This window comes from Musa acuminata, chromosome BXJ2-4 (assembly GCF_036884655.1).
Source record: "Musa acuminata AAA Group cultivar baxijiao chromosome BXJ2-4, Cavendish_Baxijiao_AAA, whole genome shotgun sequence".
Taxonomy (NCBI): domain Eukaryota; kingdom Viridiplantae; phylum Streptophyta; class Magnoliopsida; order Zingiberales; family Musaceae; genus Musa; species Musa acuminata.
The window spans coordinates 22941436-22964796 of NC_088341.1; positions in this window are offsets into that span (position 1 = coordinate 22941436).

Here is a 23361-nt window from a genome sequence, read left to right on the forward strand (position 1 = left end):
CTTACGAGGCCCTTCTTTGATGAGGCTCCCACCTTCCACTAGCAAATCTCTTGAAATGGAAGGGCAAATACCCCTCTTACAACCTTTTACAAGCGGTTCACTCTCTAACAGATTTTCAGCAAGAAAGAAGGAGGTGAACACTAGCAAATTGAAAACAAGACTAGCAAAGACTCTTCTAAGACTTTTCTCTCAATCACTTGCTGCTCAAAAAGTTGTGTTCTCAGCTGAGACTTGAGGGGTATTTATAGGCCTCAAGAGGATTCAAATTTGGGCTCCAAAAATTTGAATTCTCTTATGTTTCCGATGATGGCGGTGCCACCACCCAGCCAAGCGATGCCACTGCCCAGCCCAGGAGGTGTCACCGCCCAGCTCTCGGGTGCTGGGCGGTGCCACCGCCTAGGCCAAATCAGCTCACTGGTTGGGCTCCAAACTTGGCCCAAACCAGTCCGAACTCGGGCCCAATTGGCCCCTACTTGGGTTATAGGATTAACACCTAATCCTAACCCTAATTAACATGCTAACTACGAATTTAAAGACATTTTCTAAGCTATTACAAAGTCCGTAAGTCAAGACTTCTTCCGGCGAGCTTACGGCGAACCTCCGACGGTTTTCCGATAAACTCTCGGAAACCATTCTGCGGACTCCCGGCAAGCTCCTAGACTTCACGATTTGATCTTGACGAGTTCCAACGAGCTTCTTAGGCAAGCTCCGATCTTTCTCAGCGAGCTCCGTGAACTTCCAACGAACCTTTCGGCGAGCTTCCGAAAAACCCTTCGGCAAGCTCCCTACTCATTCTCGGCTAGTTCCGGCAGCATTCCCGACGAACCTTCGGACTTCCGTCGAACACTCGAACTCGCAATGAATCCCTCGAGCTTGACTCCAATACTTTGTTTCGCTTTATGTCTTCATCGTTATCGTAGTTAATCCTGCACACACAAACCAAAAACTCTACTCCGATCTAGACAATTATTATAAAGCGAATTGACATTCTGTTGCCCGGCACGTCATTGGTTGGCGCTTCGTCCGATTCTTCGGCGCATCGTCCTCTCTTGTGGCTTGTTGCCCAATCAGCGGTTGACCTCCGCAACGCCGATATCCTTGGCGCAATTCCGCTCTTGGCCCGATGCCCGACGTCCGAAGCCTTTTGCCATCTAATATCCTAACGTGATCTCCTCCGGCGCAACGTCAATTCCTCCTGCCTTAATTGTCTAATCCTGATCGAGTAGACCTGCATCACTCAAAATGCAATTAAACATAAACATAATTATCAATTGGTTTCATCATCAAAATACGAGATTCAACAATATATTCCTAAAAACCTATAGATCTGTGGGAGAGGATGAAGGCGGTCAACTTTCCTCCTCTATAGTGGTGATCCGCATGGTAGGGGCTGCAAAGATGCTCCTCAAATTACTGCCCAAAACTCTTTCTCCTGCGCACTACACAATCAAGAAGGGGTTGCCCCTTCTTGCTGTCCACACGCCCCAAATAGGGAGTTATAGTATGAGGAGGAGAGGGAGAGAGAAGAATAGGAGGAGACAGCTAAAAATAACCTCTAGCCGATGGGTCTTTGGTTCTCTCCTATTTATAGAGGATCTTTGTCAACTTAACCCTAATGAATTCTACCGTATTAGGTACTAGATCCCCATCCAACTACCCAAGCCTCTTAGATTAGTGGGTCTCTGCCCAATAATCTCTTATTGGCTCTTATTAGATATCATCCATAGGATCCAATAATTCATGGGCTTATTAGATATTCAATAAGACAGGGGCTTCAATGGATATCTCATATCCGAATCTCTACTCATCGCAATACCTACCATATGTGTGTGACCCTCTAGGCCCAATATCGAGGTGATCATGAGTCATACCTGTTAAAACTCCTTCTGGCTCAGTGAATTATTATCTTCATAATAATTCACTCGACTTATTGACTATGGACGTACTAGGCCACTATGTCGAAGTCCCCAAACGATACAGGGGAATCCAATCCTTTGGACCTATCTATCCTCAGTTATCGTATACCTATAGTCTCTCATTCATCTAATATCCCAGAGATAGTATACCGGGCATGGTGCTGTCAGGCCCATACAATTTCTACATGAGTCTTACTCTAATCGGATTCTCTCGGAGAACTCTTTCTCTCTCAATCCGAATGACCTTGGCTAGGGATTTGTTTGAGTAAGAACAAATGAGATATTCCTCTCATGACACCAAGAGCAAATGATCCTCTATCGACACTTAATAGCCCTCGTAAGGTTAGCTACCACTCTCGATGATCGGCTATGCTAGATTTGGAACATCCAGACCTATAAGTCTAGTATCAAAGAGTGGAGTACTCATACATGACATCCTTGGTGTTTCAAGTCTAAGGACTATATACATAAGTAGGACGATGGAATTATTGTTTGATAATAAGGCATCATTAACCATTCAATATTCTGTGAGTGGATCAATCAGTGAACTCATTATCCAATGAGCACCTACACTTTATCCCTAGTGTCCCCACATGAACAGTTATGGGACCAACTACATCCATCATATTGTAATATCCCCCATTTTTAAAAATTTAGTAAAAGGTTTGTTTGTAAAAATAAGGATTATTTAATAATTATTTTATATTAAATGATATTATATTAAAAGTTTATGGCTAGGGACCTAAGAGTAAATATTAGAAGTTTGATATAATTTACGAAAGATTCAGATTTAAGTTAAAAAAAAATAGTGGACATGTGTCACTAGCTAACCTAATGGTGCCACTTATGTTTACTCTAAAGATGACTACTAGCCCCTTTCATGCATGCATGACACCTTGCAACTTTTGCATTAGCAAAAACCAAAAAAAGAAAAAAAAGAATTAGATAAAAGTTTAAAGAAAAGAAACCTGAAGAGTTGCAGCCAACATGAGTTTGAGAAGAGAAGGGAAGAAATAGAAGAAGAAGAAGAAGAAGAGCTTGAGGTTTTTCATCAATTTTCCCACATTTGGGATTCAAATAATTTTAAGGCAAGTGTTCTAATCCCATCCTATAGTAACCTTAATCTCTGTTTCCATTTTTATTCTGTAAAATTTGAGAGATTTCAACTGAGAACTAGACCTTCTTTCGTTTTGATATAAAGCCATGAATCTATAATTTTTTGGTAATATGACCTCTATGCAATGTTTTGGTCATAACATTTTGTAATAAACTATGATTTAGACAAAACCTATTCCATTTGAAAGTAGACAAAAAAATATTTATTTTGATACTAAGATCGAATGATTTGAAGTTTAAATGCCTACTAAGAATTCTGTTTAAATTAACCCTGCAGATTCTGTAAAATAGGGATTGAAATTTCTGACCTCTTGTTGCTTAACTGCTTATAACTTTCTGCTGTGAACTCATATTCATACAAAGTATGATTTATTCGAAGCTAGACTCAAAATTATTTCTGTATATACCTGATTTGAAATTTTTGAAGTATAATTTCTAACTAAAACATCTACTTTCATCGACCCTATGGATTCAGTAAAACAGAGCTAATATTTTCAGACCTTTCACTATGAAATTATCTGTAACTCCCAGTTGTAAATTCCAATTCTTGTAAAACTTAATTTTCCTAAAACTAGATTGAAAAATCTTTCTAATGACACCTATTTTGTATAAATTGGAGCATAATTGGTTATCCAAATAGTTAATACAATGTTCTTATCAAATTCTATCAAAATCAAGCTTTGGTCGATTTCGGCTTTTCTTGTTTCTTCTCTTTGGAAATCAATTTCGGAAAAAACTCTTACTTCAGTTAAGCTTTACATTATTACCTTAAATTCCTGTATACTTTTGTCCTTTATTTATTTGTACATCTGCAGCTATCATCTAAAGTTCATATTTGCATCGTAATGATTCGGCACATGCATCCCATTGTTTTGCATTTGCTTTCGATATGTGCCTCTTCCAGTTTCATGTCTTTGGATATTGAATTCATCTAACTTTCTTATTTCAATTGAGCTATATATGATTTCTTGAAATCCTTGTATGCTCTTACTTTTGTTTCCTTTCAAATCTGAATACATTTGTGCAAGATTATGTTTGTATCGTATTGACTCGAAAGGCATATGTACATTTTGTTGTTCCGCATGTGCTTCCGATATATGCTAATTTTATTATTCATACTATCCCTTTGTACTATGGTGTTTGTGAGATAAATGTGAACCTTTGCTAGAAATGGTAAAGGGAGTTATGCTTAGAGCCTGCGATGCTCTACCGGCCCCCTATGACTTCACTAAGACGTGGGTGGATAGAGCTCCCAGACGTGCGAGACTTATGTTTGATGGTCATTCAGAAATGGATGGACCATATTATGTTATGATCCCACTTCACCTTTTATGTGTTTGATATGATATCCAAAGCTTTGGCTATGTTTCTATGCATGCTTTAGATAAGAATGAAATGAATGCAACGTCATGTGACATTTGAGCTTCTATTCATGTTTTGTTCTTTGATATGTTTTCGAAATGTTATAAGTCTTTGTTATACCTTGAAATTACCATATGCCATGGATATGCTCTTTATGTCAATGATATGCTCCAATTACCTTTCCTCGATTATATGAACAAAATATGCTTCGAACGAAATGACATCATAATTCTGCATTCAAACAATACATGCTTCTATTTTATCTTGTATCTCTGCTTTGTATTTTTGATACCTTATTTGTTTGAAAAGCTATCCTATTTGCTATGGATATATTAGTCGCTTGCTGAGCTTTATATGCTCACCCCGTTGATATATAAATTTTTCAGGATAGCTTATCGCTCGCTAAAATATGTAGTTTGGGTTAAGGTAGTGGGAAGCTAGAAGATTTTGGGGCAAATCTTTCATACTTGATATGTTGATGTTGTATAAGTTCCTTTTGTGTGTATCAACGACAAATCTAAATTGATGTATCCTATAAATATTTGAAAAGTACCTCTCATGTTAGGATTTTGGAAATGTTAAGTTAAAATTATATAATGAATGATATAAACATATGGTACATGTTGGTTTTATAATTGTATAGATTCTCACAACTATGGATTTATGATGTGGTTATGGTTTAGTTAAGTTGCCTTTGGATTTTAAGAATCATCTAGTGACATAATGTATGATTATAAACTGCACAGGTTTTGTGAATTGTGGATTGTAGAGATGAATGACTTGAATGTTTTTCTTAATGACCTCAAATGTGTGATTGGATCCTGGATTGTTTGTTGAATTATAATATTATCAATTTTGAGTTAGGTTCACACCTAAATGAAAATTAAATTCAGGGGGCATGACACATATGGATGGGTATACAACACATCAATCTATCCAATTATCTTGATGTCCCTCTCGAGTAACCTATTACTCGGATTATTTAGGATCTGTGTTTAAAGGCGAATCGATCTCATTATCGTGATCTCATCACGATCCGATTCTCATTGCATAGATCAATGGAAACCACAATATATTAATGCAATAGACAATATAAAGTAATAAAATAGTTTAATTAATAATAAGCAAAAAGACTACGTGTCAAGTCATACGTGTTATCACTCACGTGATTAGCTTGCAGTGCACCTATGACTAGTAGGATCACTATCCAATTACCCAAGTCTCTTAGATTAGTAGGTTTTTACCCAGTATTTCTTATTAGATCTCACTTATAGGATCCAATAATTCAGGGGCTTAACGGATATCTAATAAGATAGGGGCTCTAGCGGATATCTCATATATGAACCTCTACTTATCGCAACACCTACCATATATGTGTGACCCTATAGGCCCAATATCGAGTTGGCCATGAGTTACACCTGCTAGAACTCCTTCTAGCTCATTAAATTATTATATCTATAATAATTCACTCGACTTATCGACTATAGACATACTAGGCCATTATGCCGCAGTCCCTAGATAATATAGGAGAATCCAATTCTTTAAACTTATTTGTCCTTAATTACCATGTACCTATAGTCCATCATCCATATAACATCCTAGAGAGTGTATACCGAGCATGGTACTATTATGCCCATACGGTTTCTCCTCGAGTCTCGCTCTAATCGGATTCTCTCGGAGAACTCTCTCTCTCAATCCGAATAACCTTGGCCAAGGAATTGTCTAAGCAAGAAAATATGTGATATTCCTTTAATGATATCATGAGCAGATGATCCTCTACCGACACTCAATAACCCTCATAAGGTTGGATGCCACTTCCGATGACCGGTTGTGCTAAATCTAGAACTTCCAAATGTTAGGATCAAGAGCACAAAGAGGGGGGGGGGGTGAATTAGTACAGCGGAAAACCTTCTACGATTAAAAAAAATCGTTCGTTCGATAAAAGTGATTTCAGTAAGAAAGTTGATTCGTAAATCACTTTAACTTTTGATTAAGCGAGATAGAGCAAAGATATAAATGCAGTTTGCAATTATGGTTCAAATCAGATAGTAGGCGCAAACTGAAATATGATATTCGTACGAAAAAATGGATTTACGTCTAAATGCTGATTTGTAAATCACTTGATTAAGTGAGATACAGTTAAAGCAAGGATATAAAGGCAGTTTGCAGTTATGATAGAAATCAAAACGTAAGCGCAAACTGAAATATGATGATCGTACGATAAAACTGATTTACGTCTAAATGCCAATTTAGAAAGTGCAAAGCTTGAAACCCAATCGTATATGCGCAGAAAGCAGTACACTTTTGAGGAGGTTTGCAGTAAAGATAATATGCTCAAAGTAAATGAAAACCGAGATTTAGAGTGGTTCGGTCAATCTTGACCTACTCCACTTTTGGATTCCTCCACCGATGAGGTCACCGACGTCAACTAGAGGCATTCCTTCAATAGGCGAAGGCCAACCACCCTTTTACAGTTTCACTCCTTTTGACGGGCTTAGGAGACAACCCTTACAGAATTTCCTTTCCTCTCTTAACAGATTAGAACTTGGAAGAAAAGAGGAAGAAGAACTTTCAACTCATACAACACTTTTAAGCTCTAAAACTCACAAAGTAAAATCAGAATTTCGGTGGTTTCTGGGTGCCCATTCAGTGCTGAAAGGGTGGGGTATTTATAGGCCCCAACCCAGTTTGAATTTGGAGCTCAAAACTGTCAATTCCTGGAATTCCAGGATCTGGCGGTTGCGCCGCCTGACTGAGGCGGTTGCACCGCTTGGTAGAGCTCGAAGACTGAGCCTCTGTGCGGTGCCACCTCCTGTCAGGGGCGATTGCACCTCCTGCCAGAGCTCGTAGACTGAGCTCAGGCGGTGCCACCGCCTAACTAAGGCGGTTGCACTGCTCAGCTAGAGCTTGGAGACCGAGCCCAAGCGGTGCCACCTCCTATCAGGGGCGGTTGCACCGCCTAGTCTTGCTCGGAGATTGAGCATAGGTAGTGCCACCGCCTGGCTTGGGCGGTTCAAACGCTTGGCAAAAATCAGGGTCCGAATGGGTTGATCCCTTAGGCTTAATTTGGGTTTTTCAAGGGCCCAATTGCCCCAAGATTAAGTTAATGGGATCACCTCCCATTTCCAACTTAATCATTGTGCTAACTACGATATTTCCTAAGACATTTACTGCAACTTGCTCCGGTGCGTCAATCGCTTCTTCCAGCGAGCTTCCGGCGAACTTCCATCGATCATCCGATGAACCCTCGGTGATGCTCCTGCGGACTTCCGGCAAACTCCTAGACTTGCGACGATCCACTTGACGAGTTTCGACGAGCTTCTTTGGCAAGCTCATGGACTTCTCGGATTTGTTCCCGCAGAACCTCCGACGACTGTCCGAACTTCCGTCGAACTCTCGAACTCCCAACGTGATCATTGTCTTGACTCCGGCGCAACTCCTGCTGCATATCTTATTTTCATCGTAGTTAATCCTGCACACTTATCTCAACATATAGATTAGATAACAAATGACAATTGACTTCATCATCAAAATCCGAGATTCAACAATCTCCCCCTTTTTGATGATTACAATCAATTGATAATGGAGTTAACCTTAACTCCCCCTATCTATATGCCATATTTGAGATAAGTCATTCTTGAATTCAAAACCTTTGAATTCAAGAGACCTATTGATAAGTTAAAATCATTTAAACTTATCAATACTCCCATCATGATTCCCATCATGATGTATCTCTCTGAAGATGATGTCAAGGCTTGACATTCATCTTCAAATTTTACATTACAAGTTTGAATGATGGTAATAGTAGCAATTCCTCATATTGTAAGATATCAACATGTAAAACTGCGAAGTAAGATTTTGATATCATTACATGATATAATCAAGGCATAATGTAAATTATAGCAATCATAGCATCAATTCATATATCTCTTGGTGATGCAAGCATGACATTAATACTCATATATCTCTTGGTGATGCAAGCATGACATTAATACTCATATATTTCTACCCCTTTGTTATCAACAAAACGTGTGATAATTGTGATTCCAGGAGAACAATATAAGCAAATTTTGAGCATAAGTGTGATGCCTTTCCTAGGTTCATGTCATTTTCAATAGTGAGTCAATTATGCAACCATGACATGGAGATATCAATTCTATTTTTACCCCGCATCTCCACCATCTATTTGTGAGTTTACATTAAATGAAGTTAAAATTGATGAGAGATTAAATATTGCTTCATTTTCACAAGGATCAAGATATGTATTAGAAACGAATCATTGTTAGTAAAAACACTATCATTCATATAATCAGGAATCATTTTATTAAATCCATATTTTTAAAGAATATTCTTCACATAGGTGTATGAGAGATGTATTTCATATGTCAACAATGATGAGAATTAAACTCATTATGACATATGCTTTATTAAGTCCGGAAGAGGATAATGTATCGAGAAACTTCGATTTTTAAGAGAATCCGAAAACGAAATTAAGACTTTCATGCATTTGGACGAGACTGTGCTATTGATTTTCAAATATGATCATGAAGATAAAACATGCTTATCATAATGGAAATTTTTATATTCATACACATAATTTCTAACATGTAATTGTGTAAAATCATCATAGCAATTAAGTGAAATTGATCAATCAATCAATAAAGTCCGAAAAATAATTTTAACAAGTTTATGTATTCGGACACATCAACATTCCTAATTCTCTTCTTATGAAATCAAATTGTTCTTCACTTAGAGGTTTTGTAAAAATATCAGATAGTTGATGTTTAGTGTTATGGCAATAATAATATCATGACAATGTCATGACTCATCAACTGCATTGGTATATCATTTTCTCAAATCATATTTATCATGGAAACCAAGGCACAAGGTTTTCAAAGTAGTTATAAAAACATTTAGTTTCAATGTAAAATCTGACAATGAATAACGAGATTAAACAATTAGAGATGTTTGTAACTCTGCATATGCTCACAAATAAATACATCAAGTAACCATATCACGGATCAAGGCAAAGGGCATCAGGGTGAGTAACATAAAGAGTTTACAATAACAATAGGTGATTGTGTTCACATACAAGCTCATTCAGGAGGTGAAAAATTAAAGTGCCTAAATAAAGAGTCAAATTGTCGATGAATTTGCTGTAGCTCAGGTAGGATTTGATCTTGTCGATGTTCAAGCCGTTCTTGTCTTTGTTCAAATCGGTCCATCCGAATCCCAATATCTTCGACAGATGATGCAGTAGTTTGCTCAAATGAATGTGTTTCCTCAAAGGGACAGATCGGAGGAGATTGAGTACCCCTAAAGACTGGTGTTTCCGGTTCCGGTTCTAATTCAGGTTGGGGGGGATCGGTTTTTCTAGGCATTCTAACCCAGTTACCGTTTCTATAAACACATATTAATCAGTGAAGTAGATTTTTATTTATTATGCTAAACCTATCTACTTTTATTACTTTTCTTCCGGTGGTATTGGAATATCATATGCTTTCAGTATTCTATTGATTATACCACCATATGGAAGCATCATGTCTTTCTTAGATATTTCTAACCTGTTTTGCTGGATAAGATAACCAAGACAGATGTCATGTCCTTTCATGATCCAATACATAGTTCCTAATTCTATTTGGCTTACTTCATCATGATGGTATTGTTTATGGAGAATGATGCTAGTTAGGATATGATGAAGTACCTTAGTGTTTAGTGGTAGTAGATGTTCACAACTTTTAGGAACAAATGCTAAGTTGGGATTAGCGAAAATTGTTCCTAAGGCTTCAAAATATGTTGTCCCAACAGTTTCATCATCCCATGATCCTCTAAAATAAAGTCTTCTATTTTTTAGGGGAATGCCTATCATGTCGCTAATGAATTTATCCGTAATGGAGATGTGTTGTCCTAAGAGATAGGTAGACATTCGTTCTTCTTCATCTACTTATATATTGTTGAAAAACAGTCTAACAAGTCTTGGATAGATGGGTTCACTAATTTATAAAATAGGGAGTAGATATATGTTTGCAAACCTTTGGATTGTCTCTAAGTCTCTTAGTTCATTTAAATCTACATGTTTTCCCTTATTGACACTCCTAAGTTCGAAAGAGGAAAACTTTTCAGCATGATATTTTGAATCGAAAAGGGTAAGATCAAAATCTTCCACTAATCTCCTCTTCCCTTTGTCCCTTGAGGATCTTCGAGACCCCATAACTATTGCTATTTAAGAGGGTAGTAATGAGCAAGCGTAAATGAATCAAAAACAGAATTTAAGGGGTTCTTAGAGAATACCTTAGTGAGATCTTCAATAGAAGGAGAGATTGTTGATCTTTTACTTCAAAATGAGGAGTTTTTGGGATGCTATGAGGGGTGAAATGGAGGTGGCGAAGCTTTGGAAGAGTAAAGAGGGGAAGGGAGTGAGTTGAGGTCGGTTCCACCGTCGGCCCTAGCTCGGGTTAAAAAGAGGCAGAATTACGGGCGGTTGCACCGCTGGCTAGGGTGGTGCAACCACTTGCAACACGTGACAGCCGGAGGTGCTACCTCCAGCTAGGGCGGTGCCACCGCCTGCAGGCGGTGAGCACTTGTTCTGACTGCAGTGTGATTTGATTTGAATGTTTTTTACTTAAGAAGAATTTTCATTTAGAGCAATCAGCTTTACTTACGTAATTACGTAAGAATTTTCATTGTAAGATAAGAAATTTTGCGTGATCAAGATAGATCTTGTGACGTGCATACTCTAAATGTCGTGCACATGTTTGTGACAGATTATTCAAGTTGGTAAGCCTTGCAAGTTCATGACAAACTTAGTAAGTTCATGATATAGTTGGATTCGAAAGTAACGAACGGATGACATCAATGGGTTCGAAAATCCAGAGGATAAGTGAGAATCATGGGTTTCCAATTCTGAGGGATCAAATAGGATTGTATCTATATCGCATTTGAAATTTTAATTTTCTAATCCTCTTCTATTATTTAGGCTAGAGAGCATCGCGAGTTCTTTTTGGATCTCGGGTCATGAATATCGAGAATCCAAAGAGCAGGATATTATTTCTTGCTCCCAGCTTATGATGTTTTATGTCTTTACAAGAAAGGATGATCTTTAGGTACCCATTTACTTTTGGGTGCCTCAAAAATAGATCTACATTTTTTATCATGTTGCATAGAATTTATCATGGTTCCTTTAGGAACCCAAGTTAATTTGTTTGGACTAATTTTCTTGAATGGACAATAATGCGTTTTGTGTCCAAGTTTGTAACAAAAGTTGCATTTGCTTTGGTGTCGAACATGTAAGATGGGGCCTTTCATGAAGGTGGTTGGATTTTGGTGAGGACTTCTCACAAATCCGATTCCACTTCTTTTGGGAACGTGACCCTTGTTTGCAAGGATCATGTTCAAGGACTTGCTACCAACCTCGAATTTCTTCAAGGTGTCCTTAAGTAGCAAGTTTTCCTTTTGGAGAGTTTCTAGATCATGGCATTTTATGCATGAACCTAAACTATCATGATATTCAGTTTTTAACTTATCGAAATTACAAGTAAGACTATCATGATCCTTTTTTAGCAATTTGTATTTTCTACTAATAATCTTGTATTTATCAAATAAGTCATGGAAGGCATTTAATAATTCATCAAATGATAAATCTGCATCTATTAAATTCGTTACCTCCTCTCCAATAGCCATTAAGGCGTAATGAGCAACTTGCTCGGTGTTGGACTCCTCTTCTTCGGACGCGCTTGAGTCATCCCATGTTGCTTTGAGCGCCTTCTTCTTTGATGTTCTTTTTTTGACTTGGGGACAATCATTTTTGTAGTGTCCCGGCTTTTTGCACTCGTAGCAAATAACTTGGTCCTTCTTGGGTTCAAGTTTATTTTTTGTGTCATTCTTAAACTTGTTTCTTTTAATGAATTTTTTAGATTTTCTTGTTAGAAGTGGCAAGTCATCGTCACAGTCCTCATCACTTGAGTTTTCTCTCAAGTGGTCTTCTGAAGTTCTAAGTGCTATATCCTTCCTGTTCTTTGGAAGGATGTCTTCTTGCACTTCATGAGCTTTGCAAGTCATCTCGTAGGTCATTAATGACCCGATTAGTTCTTCAAGATGGAAGTTGTTTAGATCTTTCGCCTCTTGAATAGCAGTGATTTTAGGATCCCAATTCTTAGGAAGGGATCTTAGAATCTTATTTACGAGCTCAAAATCCGAAAAACTTTTTTCGAGTCCTTTTAGACCGTTGACGACATCCGTGAAACGGGTAAACATGTCGGCAATAGTCTCACTCGGTTTCATCCGGAAAAGTTCGAAAGAATGTAACAAAAGATTGATTTTTGCCTCTTTCACTCTACTTGTGCCTTCGTGAGTCACTTTGAGTGTGTGCCAAATATCAAATGCGGTTTCACAAACCGAAACATGGTTGAACTCGTTTTTATTAAGTGCACAAAATAAGGCATTCATAGCCTTTGCATTAAGAGCGAAAGCCTTCTTCTCTAATTCATTCCAATCGATCATTGGAAGAGAAGACTTCGAAAATCCATTTTCGACAAGATACCAAAGTTCAAAATCCATAGAAATAAGAAAGATCCTCATTCGGGTCTTCCAATAGGTGTAGTCCATCCCACTGAACATGGGTGGATGTGTAATAGAATGGCCTTCTTGGTTTCCGGTGTAGGCCATCTCTCTTGGGTTTTAATCCGTTTGAGAGTTAAACCCGCTCTAATACCAATTGTTAGGATCAAGAGCACTAAGAGGGGGGGGGTGAATTAGTACAGCGGAAAACCTTCTACGATTAAAAAAAAATGTTCGTTCGATAAAAGTGATTTCGGTAAGAAAGCCGATTTGTAAATCACTGTAACTTTTGATTAAGCGAGATGCAGCAATGATATAAATGCAGTTTGCAGTTATGGTTCAAATCAGATAGTAGGCGCAAACTGAAATATGATATTCGTACGAAAAAACTAATTTACGTCTAAATACTGATTCGTAAATCACTTGATTAAGCGAGATGCAGTTAAAGCAAGGATATAAAGGTAGTTTACAGTTATGATAGAAATCAAAACGTAAGCGCAAACTAAAATATGATGATCGTATGATAAAACTGATTTACGTCTAAATGCCGATTTGGAAAGTGCAAAGCTTGAAACCCAATCGTATATGCGCAGAAAGCAGTATGCATTTGAGGAGGTTTACAATAAAGATAATATGCTCAAAGTAAATGCAAACCGAGATTTAGAGTGGTTCGGTCAATCTTGACCTACTCCACTTTTGGCTTCCTCCACCGACGAGGTCACCGACGTCAACTGGATGCCTTCCTTCAATAGGCGAAGGCCAAACACCCTTTTATAGTTTCACTTCTTTTGACGGGCTTAGGAGACAACCCTTATAGAATTTCCTTTCCTCTCTTAACAGATTAGAACTTGTAAGAAAAGAGGAAGAAGATCTTTCAACTCATACAACACTTTTGAGCTCTAAAAATCACAAAGTAAAATCAGAATTTCGGTGGTTTCTGGGTGCCCTTTCAGTGCTGAAAGGGTGGGGTATTTATAGGCCCCAACCTAGTTTGAATTTGGAGCTCAAAACTATCAATTCCCGGAATTCCGGGATCTGACGGTTGCACCTCCTGGCAGAGCTCGAAGACTAAGCCTCTGGGCGGTGCCACCTCCTGTCAGGGGCGATTGCACCTCCTGCCAGAGCTCGAAGTCTAAGCTCAGGCGGTGCCACCGCCTGACTGAGGCTGTTGCACCGCTCAGCCAGAGCTCGAAGACCGAGCCCAGGCGGTGCAACCTCTTGTCAGGGGCGATTGCACCGCCCAGTCTCGCTCGGAGACTGAGCCCAGGCGGTGCCACCGCCTGGCTTGGGCGGTTCAACTGCTTGGCAGAAATCAGGGTCCTAATGGGTTTATCCATTCGGCCCAATTTGGGTTTTTCAAGGGTCCAATTGCCCCAAGATTAAGTTAATGGGATCACCTCCCATTTCCAACTTAATCATTGTGCTAACTACGATATTTCCTAAGACATTTACTGCAACTTGCTCCGGTGCGTCAATCGCTTCTTCCGGCGAACTTCCGTCGATCATCCGATGAACCCTCGGTGATGCTCCTGCGGACTTCCGGCAAACTCTTGGACTTGCGACGATCCACTTGGCAAGTTCCGACGAGCTTCTTTGTCAAGCTCATGGACTTCTCGGATTTGTTCCCGCAGAACCTCCGACGATTGTCCGAACTTCCGTCGAACTCTCGAACTCCCAACGTGATCATTGTCTTGACTTTGGCGCAACTCCTGCTGCATATCTTATTTTCATCGTAGTTAATCCTGCACACTTATCTCAATATATAGATTAGATAACAAATGACAATTGACTTCATCATCAAAATCCGAGATTCAACACCAAACTTATAAGTCTGGTATCAAAGAGTGGAGTACTCATACAACACATCTTTGGTATCTCAAGTCTGAGGACCAAGTACACCACTGGGATGACAGAATCACTATATGATAATGAGGTATCATGAACCATCCAGTATTTTGTGACCAAATCAATCAATGAAGTCATTCTCCAATGAGTACTTGTAGTGTTGCTCTAGTGTCTCCACACGAGCAACTATGAGACCAACTACCTCTATCATATGGAAATGTATACAACACCCTAGTCTGTCCGGTTATCTTGATGTCCCTCTTGAGTAACCTATGATCAGGATTATTTAGGGTCTATGTTTAAAGGTAAATCCGTCTCATTATCATGATCTCATCATGATCTGATTCCCATTACATAGATTCATGAGCATCACAATATATGTAGTATGCAAGATAAAATGATAAAATATCAAATAATATAATAAATAAAAAGAATGCATATCATTGATAGAATCCTTACGGATTCTAAGCTTGGGGTTGATCTCTTTAGGGGATCGGCCTACTTGGAACTCTATAGGGGTTCCTTGCTCCAAGTTACTGCTTAAAGGCTGCAAAAAAGATTCATCTATTCCTTGAGAAATGAGGATGAATACATGACTATTTATAGGGCTTCTAAACCCAACTCCCAATAGGACTCCTACCAACTCCTAATAGGACTCCTACTCAAGACTCCTACTTCTCACCAACTCCTAATGCTTCTATAAGAAGCTATCTCCAAACTAATCCTAACCTTAGCCGGCCTCTTTACCTCTTTAATAGGGGTTGGCTGGGTAGGTTTTACATGAATGCCCATTTCAATGAAACTCAATTAGGACTCTCCTAGCTAGAGTCCTAACAGATCTGCCCTCTTCAAATTTGCCTTGTCCTCAAGTTTGACGATCCATGAATTCTGGGAATTGATCTTCAAGTCGCCATAGTTCTCCTAAGTGGCATCTTTTGTTGGTAGGTTCGCCCATTGTATTAGCACTTTAGTAGTGGGTCATTGTTGTCGAGTCATAATTCGTTAATCAATAATGACACTCGGGTGGGTCTGGAGTTCTCCTTGGGTAGTCATATTTGGTAGATGGCTTTGAGTTGTCTTGTTTTGTCCCAACTTGAGCTTTAAACATGACACATGGAAGACTTGATGGATTCGGGAGCTGGTGGGTAAGTCCAATCTGTATGCTACCGCTCCGATGCGCTCCAAAATTTGGTAGGGTCTATAGAACCGAGGTGAAAGCTTCATTGATGCTCTGGTCTGGATTGATGTTTGCTTGTATGGCTGGAGCCGTAGGAAGACTCAATCTTCTACTGAAAATTCTCCTTTGCCTTTATGTTGATCATATTGCTGTTTCATCCTTGCTTGAGCTGTAGTGAGATTATCTTTTAACAACTTCAGCATTTTATCTTTGTCCTATAGTTCCCTGTCTACTTATTCTATTTTAGAGGTGCCCAACACATATTTTTGGATCATAGGAGGAGGTCGGTCATACATAGCCTCATAAGGAGTACATTTTGTGGATGACTGATAAGTTGTATTATACCACCACTTGGCCCAAGGAAGCCACTTTGTCCACTCTTTTGACCGGTCACTAGTGAAGCATATGAGGTATGTCTCTAAGCACCTATTCACCACTTCAATCTGGTCGTCAGTTTGTGGGTGATACGTCGTACTCATTTTCAATTTAGTGCCTTACATTTGGAATAACTCTATCCAAAATCTACTCATGAAGACCCTATCATGGTCACTTACAATAAATCTCGGCATCCCATGCAATTTTATAATATTCTTCATCAAGATTCGAACAATACTAGAAGTGGTGTAGAGATTACGAATAGTGCAAAAGTGAGTATACTTTGTAAGTGTTAGGATCGGAGCGGCACTAAGAGGGGGGGGTGAATTAGTGCAGCGGATTAAAACTTCGATTTTAATCAAAATCTTTCGTACGTTAAGAACGAAACTTGAGAAATTTAACTTGAAGGCGTATTCTTAAAGTTGCGCAGCAAGAGTAATATAAACTAAAGCAGTAAGAAGATTTGCAGTAATGTAAATGACAATAATAAAAAGCAAACCAGAGATTACGCCGATTTTTAGAGTGGTTCGGTCAAATGACCTACTCCACTTGCGAGGCCCCTCTTCGATGAGGCTCCCACCTTCCACTAGCAAGTCTCTTGAAATGGAAGGGTAAACACCCCTCTTACAACCTTTTACAAGCAGCTCAACCTCTTACAAATTTTCAATAAGAAAGAAGGAGGAGAACTCTCTAGCAAATTGAAAACAAGACTTGCTAAGACTTTCTAAGACTTTTCTCTCAATCAAAATGCTTCTCAAAAGTTGTAACCTCAGCTGAGATTAGAGGGGTATTTATAGGCCTCAAGAGGATTCAAATTTTGGGCTCCAAAATTTGAATTTTCTTAGGGTTTCCGGTGCTGGAGGTGCCACCGCCCAGCGCTCGGGTGCTGGGCGGTGCCACCGCCCAGCCAGGAGGTGTCACCGCCTACAGTGTTTTCAGCCCAACTACAGTGTTTTCAGCCACTAGTTGGGCTTCAATCTTGGCTCTCTAGTTCGCTGGTTTAGCTTAATTTTTAGCCTAAACCAACTCTGACTTTGGGCCCAGTTGGCCCCTAACCAGGATATAGGATTATCTCTTAATCCTAATCCTAATTACAAGTGGACTACATAACCAAAACACATCCTAAGCAAATTTTCAACCGCGAACGTCGAGTCTTGTTCCGGCGAGCTTTCCGACGAACTTCTTCCGACGGACTCCCTGCAAGCTCCCAATCTTTGTGATGACTTTTAACGAGTAGCCGAGCCTTCTCGGTGATCTCCGCGAGCCTCCGACGATTTCTTCGGCGAACTTCCGACACATTCCCGATTTCTTCTCGGATGGTTCCGGCAGCATCTCCGATGATTCTTCGGTCTCTTAAACGTCCATCGAGCTCGACTCCAGTATCCTTGCTTTATGTTTTCTGGTTATCGTAGTTAATCCTGCACACTTAACTCAATAATATGGATTAGATCAATTAACCCACCAATTGATTATATCATCAAAATCCGAGATTCAACAATCTCCCCCTTTTTGATGATGACAATCAATTGATGACGGAGTTAAACATAACTCCCCCTATCTATATGTCATATTATGAGAAGATAAAAAACACTTGAATTCCATCCCATTGGATTCAAGCATAACCCGATAAGTTCTAATCGTAGAACTTTATCGTTATCCTCATTAAACAATAGTAAGTACAAAACTTTGATGAAAATCTTTTTCAAGTCGAAAGATAAGAGACAAATTTTACTATGACAAGAGATAAAGATTTTCAACTTGAATTGCATGATTATACATTTTAGACATGCATTCAATATGATCAATCAATCTTACGATATTTTCAAGGATTTTGCAAGGCATATAAGATAATCATCGATCGATCACTTTTCTCAAGGATTTTGCAATTCATATTTTGTTATGCTATTAAGAATGATATAAGTCATCACTTTTCTCCCCCTTTGTCATCAACAAAAAGGAAAATGAGACTTGAAGCACATATTTTGTCATACAACGATTTTATCATTGAAAATTAAGTATGCAAAAATATTTACGCAGAGTTCATTTTAGAGGAAAATTTAGTATGCATTCATATTATCTAATCTCTTCTTTCTATGAATAATAGAAATTGTAGATGTATAAGAGAGAGATTGGGATAAAAAAATTCAAGTAGTAATTTCACGAAGTCAAGATCATAATTCGAATACAAACTCATTCAAATCGTCAAATTCATGAAAATCTCAACATTACTTTTTAATCATCACATAAGGCATTTAAAGAATTTTTGAAACATAGGAGAATGATGAATTTAAGCATACAATGCCAAAAGATATTATTTGTGATTCCAATTTTGCAAGATCAAGATTATGATTTAGATAAAACTTATTTAAATCAAATCGCTAACTTGAAATTCATAATCAAGTCATCGAAGTCGATTTCGAGATTTCACAACATGTCATATGGAATTTGAAGGAGAATGAGAGATGGAAAGAAGATGAAAACTTTACGGAAAATCCAATCAAACAAGTTTATTGTTTAGGGACAATTTAACATACCTAATTCCCTTCTAATGAATTCAAATTGGTCTTCATTCAAGGCTTTTGTGAATATATCTGCTAATTGATGCTTTGTGTCAATGAATTCTAGAACAACATTATTGTTAAGGACATATGATCGCGTATGAAATGATGCCTAACGTCAATGTGCTTAGTTCTAGAATGCTGAATTGGATTTTTAGTAAGGCATATGGCACTAGTATTATCGCATTTTATGGGAATATTTTCAAGGTGAATTCCATAGTCTTCTAATGTATTTTTCATCCGAATTACTTGTGCAAAACATGCACTTGCAGCAATGTATTCGGCTTCCGCCGTAGATAGTGCAACTGAATTTTGTTTCTTGGAAGTCCAAGAAACAAGTGCATGTCCTAAAAATTGACATGTTCCGGATGTACTTTTTCTATCTATCCTGCATCCGCCAAAATCGGCATCTGCATAAGCTATTAGATCGAATTTTTCAGATTTTGGATACCACAATCCTAAATTTGGAGTTCCTTTAAGATACCTAAATATTCTTTTAACACTCTTAAGATGAGATAATTTAGGATTAGATTGAAACCTAGCGCAAAGTCCTACACTAAACATAATATCCGGTCTAGTCGCAGTGAGGTAGAGTAGACTACCTATCATTCCCCTATATGTTTTTTGATCGAAACTTTCACCATTTTCATCCATATCTAACTTAGTCGCAGTACTAATAGGGGTGTTTATTGCTTTTGAATTATCCATGTTAAATCGTTTTAACAATTCTAATGTATATTTGGATTGGTTAAGAAATATACCATCACTAAGTTGTTTGATTTGTAATCCCAAAAAGAAAGTTAATTCACCCATTAAACTCATTTCAAATTCAAGACTCATACATTTGGCAAATGATTCACATAGTGATTCATCCGAAGAGCCAAACACAATATCGTCAACATAAATTTGCACAATAAGAAAATTATTTTCAAAATGTTTAATAAACAATGTAGTATCAACCTTGCCTTTGGTAAAATTATTTAAAATAAGAAAGGAACTAAGCCTTTCATACCAAGCTCTAGGAGCTTGTTTTAAGCCATAGAGAGCTTTAGTCAATTTGAATACATGATTAGGAAGAAGAGAATTTTCAAATCCGGGAGGTTGTTCGACAAATACTTCTTCGGAAATAAAACCATTCAAGAAAGCACTTTTAACATCCATTTGAAATAGTTTAAAATTATTACTACTAGCATAGGCAAGGAGCATCCTTATGGCTTCTAATCGAGCCACGGGAGCGAAGGTTTCTTCGTAATCGATACCTTCTTCTTGGTTGAAACCTTTGGCCACTAATCTAGCCTTGTTTCTAACCACGATACCATTTTCGTCTTGCTTGTTTCTAAAGACCCACTTAGTACCTATGACTAAGTGGTCACTTGGTCTAGGAACAAGCTTCCATACCTCATTCCTCTCAAATTGGTTCAATTCTTCTTGCATTGCAATGATCCAAAAATCATCTTTTAAGGCTTTGTCAATGCATTTAGGTTCAATTTGAGAAAGGAAAGCGGCGTTAGCACAGAAATTTTTGAAAGAAGAACGAGTTTGAACCCCTTTTGATGTATCTCCTATAATTTGCTCTTTTGGATGAGCATCTACATACTTCCATTCTTTTGGTAAAGAAATTTCGGAAGAAGATGCATTCAAATGGCTATTTTGAGGAGAGGGTTCATTTAAATTCAAATTATCAAAAACAAGATCATCATCAAAATCATTTTTCTTTAAATCAGAAATTTCATTAAAAACTACATGAATAGACTCTTCAATTACTAAAGTTCTTTTATTAAAAACCCGAAAAGCTTTAGAAACGGAAGAGTAACCAAGAAAGATGCCTTCATCGGATTTAGCATCAAATTTTCCTAAAGCATCCCTTTCATTTAAAATAAAGCATTTACAACCAAAAACTTTAAAATAGGAGATGTTTGGTTTTTTGTTATTCCATAATTCATAGGGAGTTTTGGATAAGGATGGTCTTATTAGGACTCTATTCATGATGTAGCAAGCCGTATTTACGGCTTCGGCCCAAAAGTACTTAGGTAAACTATGTTCATTCAATATAGTTCTTGCCATTTCTTGTAGGTTTCTATTTTTCCTTTCAACTACTCCATTTTGTTGAGGATTTCTTGGAGTTGAGAAGTTGTGATTGTACCCATTACTTTCGCAAAAATTTTGAAAGTCACGGTTTTGGAATTCACCACCGTGATCACTCTGAATTGATGAAATCATGAAGCCTTTTTCGTTTTGAGTGAGTTTACAAAATTTAGAGAAACACTTGAAGCAATCACTTTTGTGAGCTAAGAAATAGGTCCAAGTGTATCTAGAGTAGTCATCCACAATCACAAAAGCATATTTGCTTCCACCTAGACTTGTTGTATCAATTGGTCCAAATAGGTCCAAATGGATCAATTGTAATGGTCTAGTAGTGCTAATTTGATTTTTTGGTTTGAAGCTTGTTTTTATTTGTTTGCCTAGTTGACATGCATCGCATACTTTGTCCTTAATAAACTTTATATTTGGAATTCCTCGTACTAATTCTTGAGATGAGATCTTAGATATTGTTTTCATGCTTGCATGGCCTAATCTCCTATGCCAAAGCCAAGCATCATCATTTACGACGGAGAAGCACATTTCATTACTTAGTTCATCAAGATTGATGGTATAGACATTATTTTGTTTTAAAGCAATCATAGTCATGTTATGATTTGGTTTTTCAATAATGCACATATTTGATTCAAATCTAACGATGTAACCTTTATCGCATAGTTGACTAATACTCAAGAGATTATGTTTCAATCCATCAACTAGTAAGACATCATCAATGGAAAAATTAAATTTGTTACCAATAGTTCCCTTGCCAATGATTTTGCCCTTGTTGTTGTCTCCGAAGGTAACGTACCCTTCTTCTTTGCTAGTGAGCATAGAGAAATGAGATGGATCTCCAGTCATATGTCTTGAGCATCCACTATCGAGATACCATCTCTTGCTCCTAGCTTGTGGGTTTGTCTACAAAAGAGGATGATTTTTAGGTACCCATTTGATTTTGGGTGCCTCAAAAATTGACCCACTAACTTTGTTATTTATGATTGAATTTTTTATAGTTCCTTTAGGAACCCATATTAATTTTTGTGAACTAATTTTCCTAAATGGGCATTTGTAGGCAATATGTCCGGATTTGCAACAAAAGTTGCATTTCATATAAGAGGAAACATGTAATGTAGGTCCTTTTATGAAAGTGGTAGGATTTTGATGTAATCCTTTTACAAATCCAATTCCATTTCTATTTGCGATGTGACCCTTGTGTGCAAGGATCATATCTAATCCTTTGCTACCAACCTTAAACTTGTTTAAGGTTTCCTTAAGAAGCAAATTTTCATTTTTTATTGCTTCTAAGTGCTCACACTTAGAGCATGGAGGAGTTTGAAGACTATCAAACTTATCTTGTAGCAAAGCATGCTCTTTCTTTAAGATACTTAACTTCTTGCTAACAGTTCTACATTCATCAAATAATTCATGAAAAGCGATAGATAGTTCTTCAAAAGATAAATCTTCATTAAATAAATCACATACCTCTTCTCCTAACGCCATTAGCGCGTAATGAGCAACTTGCTCGGTGTTGGACTCCTCTTCTTCGGATGCGCTTGAATCATCCCACGTTGCCTTGAATGCCTTCTTCTTTGATGTTCTCTTTTTGGCTTGAGGACAATCGTTCTTATAGTGTCCCGGTTTTTTGCATTCATAGCAAATCACTTGGTCCTTCTTTTGTTCAAATTTATTTTTTGTATTATTTTTAAATCTGTTCTTTCTTAAATATTTTTTAAATTTTTGAGTCAAAAGTGCAATGTCATTGTCACTGTCCTCATCACTTGATGTTCCTTTCAAGTGGTCTTCTTGTGATTTGAGTGCCATATCCTTCCTGTTCTTTGGAAGGGGGTTCTCGAGCTCGTCATGAGCTTGACATGTCATTTCGTAGATCATTAGAGACCCAATGAGTTCTTCAAGAGGGAATGCTTTAAGGTCTTTGGCCTCTTGAATGGCCGTAACTTTTGGATCCCAACTTTTAGGGAGGGATCTTAAGATTTTAGTTACTAGTTCAAAGTTAGTAAAATCTTTACCAAGAGCTTTGAGTCCATTGATGACATCCGTAAACCGGGTGTACATGTCTCCGATGGACTCACTTGGTTTCATTCGGAAAAGTTCGTAAGAGTGCACAAGGATGTTGATTTTGGACTCTTTCACTCGGCTAGTGCCTTCATGAGTGACCTCAAGAGTTCTCCAAATATCAAAAGCCGAATCACACATTGAAACACGATTAAATTCGTTTTTGTCTAGTGCACAAAACAAGGCATTCATAGCCTTTGCATTTAAAGCAAAAACTGTTAGAACCCTTGCAGATTCTAAACTTGGGGTTGATCTCTTTAGGGGATCGGCCTCCTTGGAACTCTATAGGGGTTCCTCCCTCCAA